The sequence below is a fragment of the Artemia sp. Qi Xiang Cuo genome, chromosome 2 (genome assembly GCF_049724085.1).
Source record: "Artemia sp. Qi Xiang Cuo chromosome 2, ASM4972408v1, whole genome shotgun sequence".
Lineage (NCBI taxonomy): Eukaryota > Metazoa > Arthropoda > Branchiopoda > Anostraca > Artemiidae > Artemia > Artemia sp. Qi Xiang Cuo.
Window position 1 is genome coordinate 34849419 of NC_142795.1, and position 15019 is coordinate 34864437.

At 34.3% G+C, this 15019-nt stretch overlaps 1 protein-coding gene across 1 annotated transcript in view; it reads left to right on the top strand.

Annotated features, from left to right (window-relative positions):
* The window catches only part of LOC148955171 (uncharacterized), a 232017-nt gene that overhangs the window by 199244 nt on the left and 17754 nt on the right, over positions 1-15019 (top strand). The gene's annotated exons all lie outside the window — the stretch shown is intronic.

Here is a 15019-nt window from a genome sequence, read left to right on the forward strand (position 1 = left end):
CTGAAGTATTCCAACTCTTGCATTTCAGCGAAAGAAATTCAAAATGAACTTTGAAAAATCAAGAAAATGTAACTGCGACAAGGTAAACCACAACCAAACACTACTGAAATATTCCAACTCTTTCATTTCAGCGAAAGAAATTCAAAATGAACTTTTAAAAATCAAGAAAATGTAACTGTGACATGGTAAACCACAACCAAACACTACTGAAATTCAAAATGAACTTTTAAATATAAAGAAACTTTAAATTTGAAAAGGTAAACCAAAACAAAACAATTCTTAATTATTAATAATCTAGCATTTAAACTAAATAAATTAAAAATGAACTTTTAAAAATCATTAAAATTTAACTGTGACAAGGTAAACCATAACAAAACACTACTGAAATATGCCAACTCTTTCAAAACAACGACATACCTTAGCAACTAAAATATAACTAAATATATAAGTTATCTTCGACAAGTTATATTAAAAACAAACGCTACTGGAATATTCCAACTCTTGCATTTCAGCAAAAGAAATTCAAATAGAACTTTGAAAAAATCAAGACAATGAACCTGTGACACGTTAAACAAAAACCAAACACTACTGAAATATTCAAACTCTTCCATTTCAACTAAAGAAATTCAAACTGAACTTTGAAAAATCAAGAAAATTTAACATCAAGAAACTTTAACTGTGACAAGGAAAAACACAACCAAACACTACTGAAATATTCCAACTCTTTCATTACAAATAAAGAAATTCAAAATGAAAATTGAAAAATAAAGAAAATGTAACTGTGACAAGGTAAAACACAACCAAACACTACTGAAATATTCAAACTCTTGCATATCAACGAAATAAATTCAAAATTAACTTTGAAAAATCAAGAAAATGTAATTGTGACAAGGTAAATCACAACCAACCAATACTGAAATATTCAAACTCTTGAATTTCAAATAAAGAAATTCAAAATTAAATTTTTAAAATCAATAAAATGTAACTGTGACAATGTAAACCACAAACAAACACTATTGAAATATTCCAACTCTTTCATTTCAACGAAAGAAATTCAAAATGAACTTTGAAAAATAAATAAAATGTAACAGTGACAAGTTACACCACAAACAAACACTAATGTAAAAATCCAACCCTTGCAATTAAAAGACACTAAATAAAAAATAAAAAATAAAAAAACAATAAAATTTAACTGTGACAAGGTAAACAACAACAAAACACTACTGAAATATTCCAAATATTGCATTTAAACGAAATAAATTAAAAATTAAATTTTAAAAATCAAGAAAATAAAACTGTGACAAGGTAAACCACAACCAAACACTACTGAAATATTCCAACTCTTGAATTTCATCTAAATAAAATAAAATTTAACTTTGAAAAATCTTGAATTATAAAACTTTACAATTTAAACAGCAACAAATAACTAATGAAATTTTAAAAATAATGAATTTCAACGAAAGAAATTCAAATGTACTTTGAAAAATCAAGAAAATGTAACTGTGACAAGGGAAACCACAAAAAAACACTAGTTACAACTAACACCTCTTGAATTAAAGCGAAATAAATTAAATGTGAAATTTGAAAAATCATGATAATGTAACTGTGACAAGGTAAACCACAGCCAAACACAAATGAAATATTCCAAATCCTGCATTTCAACGATAGAAATTCAAATTGAACTTTGAAAAATCAATAAAATGTAACTGTGACAAGGTAAACCACAACCAAACACTACTGAAATATTCCAACTCTTGCATTTCAACGAAATAACTTCAAAATGAACTTTGAAACATCAAGAAAATCTAACTGTGACAACGTACCCCACAACCAAAAACTACAGAACTATTCCAACTATAGCAGTTCAACCAAAGATATACAAAATTAAATTTTAAAAATCAAGACAATGTAACTGTGACAAGGTAAAACAAAACCAAACACTACTGAAATATTCAAACTCTTGCATTTCAACTAAATAAATACAATATTAACTTTTAAAAATCAATAAAATGTAACTGTGAAAATTTAATCAACAACAAAACACTAATCAAATAGACAAACTCTTGCATTTCAGATCAATAAATTAAAAATGAAAAATTAAAAATCAAGAAAAAAAAAATTTGACAAGGTAAACCACAACAGAATACTACTGAAATATTCCAACTCTTGCATTTCAGTGAAAGAAATTCAAAATGAAATTTGAAAAATCAAGAAAATGTAACTGTGACAAGGGAAACCACAACAAAACACTACTGAAATATTCCAAGTCTTGCATTTCAACGAAAGAAATTCAAAATGAAGTTTTAAAAATCAAGAAAATGAAACTGTTACAAGGTAAACAATAAACAAACTCTACTGAAATATTCAAACTCGTGCATTTCAACGAAAGAAATTCAATATGAACTTTGAAAAATCCAGAAAATGAAAATGTGACAAGGTAAACCACAGACAAACACAACTGAAATATTCCAACTCTTGCAATTCAATAATAAAAATTCAAAATGAACTTTGAAATATCCAGAATATGTATATTTGACACGTTAAAACACAACCTCTCACAACTGCAAAATTCCAACTCTTCCATTTCAACGAAAGAAAGTAGAAATGAACATTGAAAAATCAAGAAAATGTAACTGTGACAAGCGAAACAACAACCAAAGACTGATGATCTCTACCAACACTTGAATATCAATGAAATAACTTCAAAATGAAATATTAAACATAACGAAAATGTAACTGTGACAAGGTAAACCACAACCAAACACTACTGAAATATTCCAACTCTTGCATTTCAACGAAAGAAATTCAAAATGAACTTTGAAAAATCAAGAAAATGTAACTGTGACAAGGTAAACCACAACCAAACACTACTGAAATATTCCAACTCTTGCATTTCAGCGAAAGAAATTCAAAATGAACTTTAAAAAATCAAGAAAATGTAACTGTGACAAGGTAAACCACAACCAAACGCTACTGAAATATTCCAACTCTTGCATTTCAACGAAAGAAATTCAAAATGAACTTTGAAAAATCAAGAAAATGTAACTGTGACAAGGTAAAACTGAGCCTCTCAATCCCCGTAAAGCACTACTGAAAGATTCCAAAACTACTTGCATTTCAACACAAAGAAATTCAATTTTAATGACCACCTAGTAAAGAAAAAATCACACGGAATCAATGCAACTGTGACAAGGTAAACCACAACCAAACACTACTGAAATATTCCAACTCTTGCATTTCAACAAAAGAAATTCATTTTAAATGAACTTTGAAAAATCAAGAAAAATGCACACTGTGAATCAAGGTAACTGAGTCTCACAACCCTAAACACTACTGAAATATTCCAAACTCTTGCATTTCAACGACAAGAAATTCAAAATGAACTTTGAAAAATCAAGAAAATGTAACTGTGACAAGGTAAACCACAACCAAACACGACTGAAATATTCCAACTCTTGCATTTCAACGAAAGAAATTCAAAATGAACTTTGAAACATCACGAAAATGTAACTAGTGACAAGGTAAACCACAACCAAACACTACTGAAACTATTCTCAACTCTTGCATTTCAGCGAAAGAAATTCAAAATGAACTTTGAAAAATCAAGAAAATGTAACTGATGACAAGGTAAAGCACAACCAAACAATCCTGAACTGATTCCAACTCCTGCATTTCATCGAAAGAAATTCAAAATGAACTTTGAAACATCAAGAAAATGTATCGTGACAAGGTAAACCACAACCAAACACTACTGAAATATTCCAACTCTTGCATTTCAACGAAAGAAATTCAAAATGAACTTTGCAAAATCAAGAAAATGTAATTGTAACAAGGTAAACCACAACCAAACACTACTGAACATATTCCAACTCTTGCATTTCAGCGAATGAAATTCAAAATGAACTTTGAAAAATCAAGAAAATGTCAACTGTGACAAGGTAAACCACAACCAAACACTACTGAAATATTCCAACTCTTGCATTTCAACGAAAGAAATTCGTAAAATGAACTTTTAAAAATCAATAAAATTTAACTGTTACATGTTAAAAATGAGTCTCTCCATCCCTTTAAATGTATTTTAAAATATATAAAAACCACTCATTTAACACAAAAAATTTCGTTTTTATTTACTAAAATTAAAGGAAAAAACCACACGTACACATGAACAATAGTCTATAAAAAACCTTAACTATCTTTTAAAAGATAAAAAAAATAATTATTTAACACAAAAATTTTTTTTTTAATTACCACCATGAAAACAAAAACCACACGGAATCCGGCAACTTAGTATATAAAACCCAGTAAATCTCTTATAAAATATAAAAAAACTACTTATTTAACAAAAAAATTTAGTCTTTAATTAGCACCAAGTAAAGAAAAACCACACGGAATCCGGCAACTGAGTCTCTCAATCCCCGTAAAGCTCTTTTAAAATATACAATAAATACTTATTTAACAAAAAAATTTCTTTTTTAATTACCACAAATTAATGTAAACTCACATATAATCATGCAACTGAGTCTCTCAATCCATGTACAGATATTTAAAAATATAGAAAACCTACTTATTTAACCCAAAAATTCCGTTTTTAATTCCCATAAATTAAAAAAAAATCACATAGGCTCTTTCCCCTTACCCTCGATCTCCATGAACTGAAAAATTAAAAGATATCCAATATACTGATTTAACAAACCATTATAGCTTTTAATGAATACAACGTACAGGAAAACCAAACGGACTTAGACAACTGAGTTTGTCAAACCCTGTAGAGCTCTATTAAAAGATACAAAAACTACTTATTAAACACAAAAATTTAGTTTTAATGACCATCAAGTAAAGAAAAACCACACGGAATTAGGCAACTGAGTCTCTCAATCCCCGTAAAGCTCTTTTAAAAGATACAAAAACTACTTATTTAACACAAAATTTTCTTTTTTATTGACCACCAAGTAAACAAAAACCACACGGAATCTGGCAACTGAGTCTCTAAATATCCGTAACGTTCTTTTAAAATATAAAAAAACTACTTATTTAACACAAAATGTTCGTTTTTAATGACCACCATGTTAAGGAACACCACAAGTAGACCGGATAAATAGTTTCTCAGTCCTCTTAACTAACATTAAAAAGATACAAAAACTTCTGAAGGACCACAAAAATTTTTATTTAAATGCCGATCATGAACCGGAATTGACCACGAGCACCTACACCAGATTCTCTCAATACCTGTACTTATATTGTAACAGATACAAAAACTAAGTATTTATAATACAAAATTAGTTTTGATTGACCATCAAGTAAAGACAATTCACACAGAATTAGGCAACTGAGTCTCTCAAACCCTGTACATCTTTTTTAAAAGATAAATCAAATGACCACCATTTAAATAAAAATCACCTGGAAGCATTCAAATGAGTCTATAACTCAATATAAATCTATTTATATATAGACTAAACCTACTTATTTACCACAAAATTTTCGTTTTTAATGACCATCTAGTAAAGAAATTCCACACTGAATTATGCGTATGAGTCTCTCAATCCCCGTAAAGCTCTTTTATTTGATAGAAAAACTCCTTATTTTTCACACTAAATTCGTTTTTAATGACCATCAAGTAAAGTAAAAACACACGGAATTAGGCAACTGAGTCTCTCAAACCCCTTATAGCTCTTTTAAAAGATAAAAAAACTACTTATTTAAAAAAAAAATTTCGTTTTTAATGACCATCAAGTAAAGAAAAATCACACGTAATTAGGCAACTGAGTCTCTCAAACCCCTTAAAACTCTTTTAAAAGATATAAAAACTACTTATTTTAACACAAAATACAAGCAAGCAAATAACATGAGAATTCCTATACACGCAAGCAAATAAATGAGTTATTTTTACGTCACAATGTTTCAACTTAAAATCATTCTAATTATAGAATCCAATTTCTAATACTTTAATTACCTGTTACTCTTTCTTAACCATCTGAAGTTTAACATCACACGGAATTAGGCAACTGAGTCTCTCAAACCCCTTAAAACTCTTTTAAAAAGATATAAAAACTACTTATTTTAACACAAAATACAAGCAAGCAAATAACATGGGAATTCCTATACACGCAAGCAAATAACTGAGTTATTTTCACGTCACAATGTTTCAACTTAAAATCATTCTAATTATAGCATCCCATTTCTCATACTTTAATTACCTGTTACGCTTTCTTAACCATCGGAAGTTTAACCAACGTAAATTATGTTATAGACAATACTGGTTTAATCTCTTGGCAAAGAGTGTAATGACCGAGTGTGATGGCCTGTTTACCTAGTAGAAGAACCTGTTTGGTACGGGGGTCTGCGCAAAGTGGTACCTTGGTATATACTATCAAGGTTGGCTTAATACAGCAGAAGTACTAATAAGTGCCATTTCGAATGAAAGTAGTCGAGAAAGTTGCAGCCCAACTGGCTGCAGTTTATACAACTAAGACATCAGCATCATCCTGAGTATGCAGAACTTTACATCTTTAGTTCGCCAGCCTCTCAGTAAGTAGGCCGATGGATGCACTGTTTATTTTTGGGATATCTCAGAAATTCCTCCTTACTTTTGACAATCTTCATGTTAGGCGAAAATTCAATCGTTGGACACGACAAACTTTTGGTTCTCTTCAGCTGTTTGCAATTTTTTGTCGTTGGTGTATAGGTATAAGAATCAGAAACTACCACTGCCTGGACAAAATGTCTTGTAACATAATCGACATAAGATCCTGCCGCCTCAGAATATGTGGATTCAGTAGTCTACGTGATTTTTTGGACAAGCAAGCCACCGTCCAAAACCCTGTGGTGGGGGGGGGGGTCAGATCCCAATATTTAATATTAGAACCTCGTAGGCTTACTGCTTTGTGTTTTGTCCTTACTTGTTAATAGTATGTAAATATACTGAATGGGTATTTCACATGCTTTAAGTTTTTTTTAGTGATTTGAGGGTGGTTTTCGTGAGATTCCTGGAAATACTATCCTGCTCAGTCGTACGTCTCAAATACTGCTTGAAAGCAAAAACGAGCAAAAAAGATTTTGAATTCAGGACCCCTATCTAGCTTGCTTGCACTTCGGAATATGAACTGGTCCTCTTTATTCAGGCCCCCATAATATTCTTTCCGAAATGTATCCATTTTGTTCAATTTTAACGTTACCATATGCTTTCGTGTTCTTCGGCCTGTCTGAAAATTATGCCAGAAATGTGGTTTTCAGGTTCACTTTCCACGATCCGTCTGGATACACTTTCCAAAATAGCAAAAAGTGTTTCCAGTCGCAAAAATTATAATGGAACATTATTCCTGTCCGTTTTCATCCGTGAAGACACATGGAAAGTGATTCAAGACCGGTGGTTCCAATTCAAGAAAACCACCCTTCTAGAAACGTTTGGGTAAACCCTTTGCTTTTGAAGTTGTTTAGCGTTTGCTATAGAATCAAAAAATTATAAAGCAGTAGCTTCGTTGTTGATTGTTGTTGAATAAAACGTAGAAAATTAAAAATCCAGTAGTTTCCACTTGTCACCCTCGTGTTTTTTTGAATCTTCAAGGTAGTTGTCAAAATTGAAAAGTTCTAAGCTTAAGCTAGCTATGCAAACAAATCACAGATATATTTTAAGTTAAAAATATTTACATTAACTGGTTGTATGATTTGTTTTACGTTTGGCAAACTTTCGACTACAAAACTGTTCAATATCATAGGCAGCGCAATCGCGCTGCCTAAGTAAAGAACGATGTTGGCACAATGTTTTTTTTTTTTTTTCCATACCAGGGTACTTCGTATCGAAGGAGTTGTCGTAGAAACTTCGAAACGGGCTCATTCGATTGGAAATTGGAGTGGCTAGTGCCCTTTTTAATAGTCAAAAGTGATTAGAAGGCGATTAACACCCTTTCCACGCCCACTATTTCCCGAAACACATCCCATCAAAATTTTGAGATAGCCATTTTGTTCAGCGTAGTTGATTTCCAGATAGAAATTATGTTTTTGAGGAGGATACTCCCCCACAGCCCTCAGCGCAAGTGTTGTAAGTTATGCCCTAGGGGCATATAAGGTTTTTATAGAAGGCGTTGTTGTAGAAACTTCAAAAAAGGCTCATTCGATTGGAAATTCAAAGGGCTAGCGCCCTTTTTAATAGTCGAAAGTAATTGGAGGGCAACTAACCCCCTCTCATGCCCCCTTTTTCCCCTAACACATCCAATCAAAATTTTGAGATAGCCATTTTATTCATCGTAGTTTTAAGTTCTAGAAATTAGGTCTTTAAGGATGACAATCCCTCACAGCCCTCAGGGCAAGGGTTGTAAGTTATGTCCCGGGGACTTATAAGGTTTTTATAGAACGTGTTGTCGTAGAAACTTCAAAAAGGGCTAATTCGATTGGAAATTGGAATTGCTAGTGCCCTTTTTAATAGTCGAAAGTGATTGATAGGCAACTAACACCTCTTCCACGCCCACCATTTCCCCAAACGCATCCAATCCAAATTTTGAGATAGCCATTTTGTTCCACGCAGTTTAAAGTTCAGGAAATTATACCTTTGAGCAGGACACTCCCCCAACAGTCTTCAGGGCAAGGTTTATAAATTATGCCCTGGGGGCATATAAGTTTTTATTGAAATCTTTGTTGTAGAAACTTGAAAAAGGGCTCATTCTATTGGAATTTCAAAGGTCTAGTGCCCTTTTTAATAGTCAAAAGTGATTTCAGGGTAACTAACCTCCCTCTCACTCTCACCTTTTCCCCAAACACATCCAATCAATATTTTTAGATAGCCATTTTGTTCAGCGTAGTTGATTTTCAGATAGAAATTATGTTTTTGAGCAGGACAGTCTCCCACAGCCCTCAGGGTCAAGGATTGTAAGTCATTCCCTGGGGGCATATAAGGTTTTTATAGAACGCTTTGTCGTAGAAATTCCAAAAAGGGCTCATTCGATTAGAAATTGAAATGGCTAGATCCGTTTTTAATAGTCGAAAGTGATTGGAAGGCAACTAACACCCCTTCCACATCCCAAATTTCCCTAAACACATCCAATTAAAATTTTAAGATAGCCATTTTGTTCCACGCAGTTTAAAGTTCAGGAAATTATACCTTTGAGCAGGACACTCCCCCCACAGTCTTCAGGGCATAGGTTATAAAATATGCCCTGGGGGCATATAAGGTCTTTATTGAAATCTTTGTCGTAAAAACCTGAAAAAAGGCTCATTCGATTGGAAATTCAATGGGCTAGTGCCTTTTTTAATAGTCGAAAATGATTTGAGGGCAACTACCCCCCCCCCCCCCTCACGCTCACCTTTTCCCCAAACACATCCAATCAAAATTTTGAGATAGCTATTTTGTTTCACGCAGTTTAACGCCCACCTCCCTCCCTCTCTAGTGCCCTTTTTAATAGTGGAAATTGATTGGAGGGCAACTAGCACCCCCCCACCCCCCCGTCCCTCATTCCTCCAAACACATCCAATCAAAATTTTGAGATAGCCATTTTATTCAGCGTGGTTTATTTCCACATAGAAAATATATTTTTGAGGAGGACACTCCCCCACAACCCTCAGTGCAAGGGTTTTAAGTTATGCCCTGGAGGCATATAAGAACGATGTTGGCACAATATATTATTTATCAATTTTTTCCTTTAGAGCAGGGCACTTCGTATCGAAGAAGTTGTCGTAGAAACTTCAAAAAGGGCTCATTCAATTGGAAATTGGAGTGGCTTGTGCCCTTTTTAATAGTCAAAAGTGATTGGAAGGCGATTAACACCCCTGCTCAACCCTGCCCCCTTTTGCTCAACGTAGTCGAAAGTTCTGAAAATTAGGTTTTTTAGGATGATAACCCCCACAGAGCCCTCAGTGTAAGGGCTGTAAGTTATGCCCTGGGGGCATATAAGTTTTTGTTGAAATCTTTGTCGTAGAAACTTGAAAAAGGGCTCATTCGAATGGATATTCAAAGGTCTAGTGCCCTTATTAATAGTCGAAAGTAATTGGAGGGCAACTAACCTCCCTCTCACGCCCACCTTTTCCCAAAACACATCCAATCAAAATTTTGAGATAGCCATTTTGTTCAGCGTAGTTGATTTCCATATAGAAAATAAGTTTTTGAGGAGGACACACCCCCACAGCCTTACAAAGCAAGGGTTGTAAGTTATGCCCTGGAGGCTTATAAGGTTTTTATAGAACGCTTTGTCGTAGAAACTTCAAAAAGGGCTCATTCGATTAGAAATTGAAATGGCTAGTGCTGTTTTTAATAGTCGAAAGTGATTGGAAGGCAACTAACACCCCTTCCACATCCAGCATTTCCCCAAACACATCCAATTAAAATTTTGAGATAGCCATTTTATTCAGCGTGGTTTATTTCCACATAGAAAATATATTTTTGAGGAGGACACTCCCCCACAACCCTCAGTGCAAGGGTTTTAAGTTATGCCCTGGAGGCATATAAGAACGATGTTGGCACAATGTATTATTTATCAAATTTTTCCTGTAGGGCAGGACACTTCGTATCGAAGAACTTGTCGTAGAAACTTCCAAAAGGGCTCATTCAATTGGAAATTGGAGTGGCTTGTGCCCTTTTTAATAGTCAAGAGTGATTGGAAGGCGATTAACACCCCTGCTCAACCCTGCCCCCTTTTGCTCAACGTAGTCGAAAGTTCTGAAAATTAGGTTTTTTAGGATGATAACCCCCACAGAGCCCTCAGTGTAAGGGCTGTAAGTTATGCCCTGGGGGCATATAAGTTTTTGTTGATCATTGTCGTAGAAACTTGAAAAAGGGCTCATTCGAATGGAAATTCAAAGTTCTAATGCCCTTTTTAATAGTCAAAAATGATTTGAGGGCAACTAACCTCCCTCTCACGCCCACCTTTTCCCCAAACACATCCAATCAAAATTTTGAGATAGCCATTTTGTTCAGCGTAGTTGATTTACAGATAGCAATTATGTTTTTGAGGAGGACACTCCCCCACAGCCCTCAAAGCAAGGGTTGTAAGTCATTCCCTGGGGGCATATAAGGTTTTTATAGAACGCTTTGTCGTAGAAACTTCAAAAAGGGCTCATTCGATTAGAAATTGAAATGGATAGTGCTGTTTTTAATAGTCGAAAGTGATTGGAAGGCAACTAACACCCCTTCCACGTCCACCATTTCCCCAAACACATCCAATTAAAATCTTGAGATAGCCATTCTGTTCCACGCAGTTTAAAGTTCAGGAAATTATACCTTTGAGCAGAACACTCCCCCTAACAGTCTTCAGGGCCAGAGTTATAAGTTATCCCCTGGGGGCATTGAAGTTTTTATTGAAATTTGTGTCGTAGAAACTTGAAAAAGAGTTCTTTCGATTAGAAATTCAAAGGGTTAGCGCCATTTTTAATAGTCGAATGTGATTTGAGGGCAACTAAACACACCTCTCACGCCCACCTTTTCCCAAAACACATCCGATCAAAAATTTTAAATAGCCATTCTATTCAACGTAGTTGAAAGTTTTGGGAATTAGGTCTGTAAGGATGGCAACCCCCCCCCCATAACCCTCAGGACAAGGATTGTAAGTTATGCCCTGGGGGTATGTAAGGTTTTTATAGAAAGCGATGTTGTAAAAACATCGAAAAGGGCTCATTCAATTGGAAACTGAAAGGGTTTGTGCCCTTTTAATAGTCAAAAGCGATTGAAGGGCAACCAACCCCCCTCTCATGCCCACCATTTCCCAAAACAAATCCAATCAAATATTTGAGGTAATCATTTTGCTCAACGTGGTCGAAAGTTCTGAAAATTAGGTCTTTTAGGATGATAACCCCCTCAGAGCCCTCAGTGCAATGGCTCTACGTTATGCCCTGGGGGCATATAAGGTTTATATAGAAATTTGCTGTAGAAATTTCAAAAAGGGCTCATTTGCTTGGAAATTGAAATTGCCCTTTTTGATTGTCGAAAGTGAGTGGAGAGAAATTGACCCCCTTCTCACGCCCACCATTTCCCCAAACACATTCAATCGAAGTTTAGAGATAGCCATTTTTTTCAACGTAGTTTAAAGTTCTAGAAATTATGTATTTGAGGATGACAAACCCCCCAGAGCCCCCAGGGCAAAGGTTGTAAGTTATGCCCTGGGGGCATACAAGGTTTTTATAGATAGAGTTGTCGTAAAAACTTCAAAAGGGGCTCATTCAATTGGAAATTGAGAGGGCTACTGCCCATTTTAATAGTCGAAAGTGATTGGAGGGTAACTAACCACCCTTTCACGTGCACCATTCCCCCAAACACATCCAATCAAAATTTTCAGACAGCCATTTTGTTCAACGTAGTAGAAAGTTCTGGAAATTAGGTCTTTGAGGATGACAACCCCAGCCCTCAGGGTAAGAGTTTTAAGTATGCCCTGGGGGCATATAAGGTTTTTATTGAAAGCGTTGTCGTAGAAACTTCAAAAGGGCTCATTTTATTGGAAATTGAAAGGGCTAGTGTCTGTTTTAATAGTTGAAAGTGATGGGAGAGCGAATAACGCCACTCTCACGCCCACCATTTTCCCAAACACATCCAATCAAAATTTTGAGATAGCCATTTCGTTTAACGTAGTTGAAAGTTCCGGAAATTATGTCTTACAGGATGACAACCACCCTCACTGCCACGTAGTTGAAAGTTTTACTTACAGGATTACATCCACCCTCACTGCCCTTTGGGTAAGGGTTGTAATTTATGCCCTTTGGGCATATAAGCTGTTTATAGAAAGCGTTGTCGTAGAAACTCAAAAAGGGCTCATTCGATTGGAAATCGAAAAGCTTAATGCCCTTTTTAATGGTCGAAAGTGATTGGAGGAAAACTAATCCCCCTCCCACACCCACCTTCCCATTTGCCTTTATGTTTAAAAAATAAATGTTGCCTTAAGATTAAATGAAAATGCATTGTGTTAATGATAATTCCCAGTAAGGTACTCAGCAGTATCCCAAGAACGACTAGGGTATTATCTTCATACTTTCGAGGCTACTTCTGCTCTTAAAATTTAACCAAGTCAAAATAGCGTAAGTGTATCCAAGCTATCAAAGAAAGTAAACAGACTTTTTTGCGAATGTTATCAAGTTTTCCATTTCAGGTCAACTAAAGGAGGTATGAAACGAAATTAAACAGTACTATTTGTGTCCAGACTTATAAAAGGGTGTATGTTGTTAAATATTGCTGAAAATTTTTTCCAGCATACAAATAGCAGGCCAAACTATAAAGTCTTTAAAAAAACGAAAGATTTAAATTATTATTTTCTTTTTCCTTGAAAAGACTATGTCAATATAAAATGAACAGAAATTAATAAAAAAAAAAATTCCACAAAATAAGGTTCTTAAAGAAAAGTAAAGAACTTCATTAAACAAAAAATGAGCAAAAATAAAATCAAATAATCTACCATGCGTGAAACTACAGTAAATCAACATCGATAAATAAATGGAACCCAAAACGAACAGAAATTACAATAAATAACCGAGTCAAACTCAAAACGAGTAGAAATTAACATAAGTTGGGCTTAAAACCCCTCTGCCTTCCCAAGGCCAGAACATAATTTGCACTTTACTGACAAAAATATAAATGTTTTTACTTTTATAACTTTAATAAATCAAATAATATTAACATTTTGATTACTATATATCAGTATGTGCATAATAATAATAATAATAATTTATTATAAGCCAAAAAACAGGCCATACAGAACAGTATTTTTAATTACACTCCACAAGAAAAATAACATAAATGTTAAGTTTCACTCATTGATGTCAACGCTTCATTTACACATTTACATAACTGCCTGATTGTCCTTTTTACAGTCGTGTTCAGGATCCCCCGGAACTCCAATTTACCACCCTCAAAAAACTTTTACCTTAATAGAGAAAGTTGCTGGCACTCGGTGAGAATATGGGCCACATCCTCAATACCTAGGTTACATCTGGGGCAAGAGTAATCCGCATCTGCATCTGGGGCCACCCTTTTTCTTTCAAATACTCTTTTTCTAATTTTTAGTGGCAGGCAATTCGCTCGGATCCGAAACCACGTCCTCAATGTCTCCCCCGGTAATCCTAGTTTTAAATATTATTCAAATCCAAATATCTCTTTTACTTGGGAATAAAACTTCAATGTTTCAGATTTTTTAACAGCGTGGGTCAATTTTTGTACTTCCTGTTTTTTTATTTTTTCTACAATAATCGCAAAAAACGACTCACCCTGATCTGAGGGTCCTAGCCCCTCATTCCAAATATATGATATTCCTAATCCATCTAAAATATTTTTTATTTGATACGGCCATTTTTTTATGTTTCGACCGTAGCATCTCCACATAAGCTGCTTTTGCTAACCTATCTTCTGGCATACTTAGAACTTTTAGCCAGTACCGGATCATCTGTGCTAATCTACTCATTCTCAGCGAAAATATTCCTAGGTCACCTTTTATTGCCTGATTGTGGGTCATTACGTGAAGACCAATTAATCTTTTAAAGTGTTGCAGCTGAATTAATTCCAATTGTGCTGCCGGGTCATGCCCCCAGAGTTCAGCTCCGTAATGTATAGTATGTAAAACTTTAGAATTAAAAACATATTTGTGCATTTTTAAATCTTTTATACTTGAAAGCCTTGAATTACGTAAAATGGCAGCTGAAACTGCTTTCCCTCTCTTAATCATCTCTTTTACATGCTCTTTCCATCCTCCTTTTGCTGAAAGTGTTACTCCCAAATATTTAAAATTTTCGCTCTTTTTTACTTTTTCACCTTTATAATAAAATTCTACTTTTTGATCATCATTATTCACACGAATTCCTCTAAAAACCACAATCTCAGTCTTTTTGATATTCAACAGTAGTTTCTTTCTATCTAAATAATATTCTAATATACTCAATAAGATTTGGAGCTCCTCTTGTGACTTGCCTATCAACACTGCATCATCAGCTAAAAGCAACAGAGATAACTTCAGGTTCCCTAGGGACACCGTAGGGGCCCATACCTTTTTAAAATGGTCAACAATATCATTTATATACTACCCTGTCATTTATACTACCCTTTTCTAATTCTTTTTCTAAT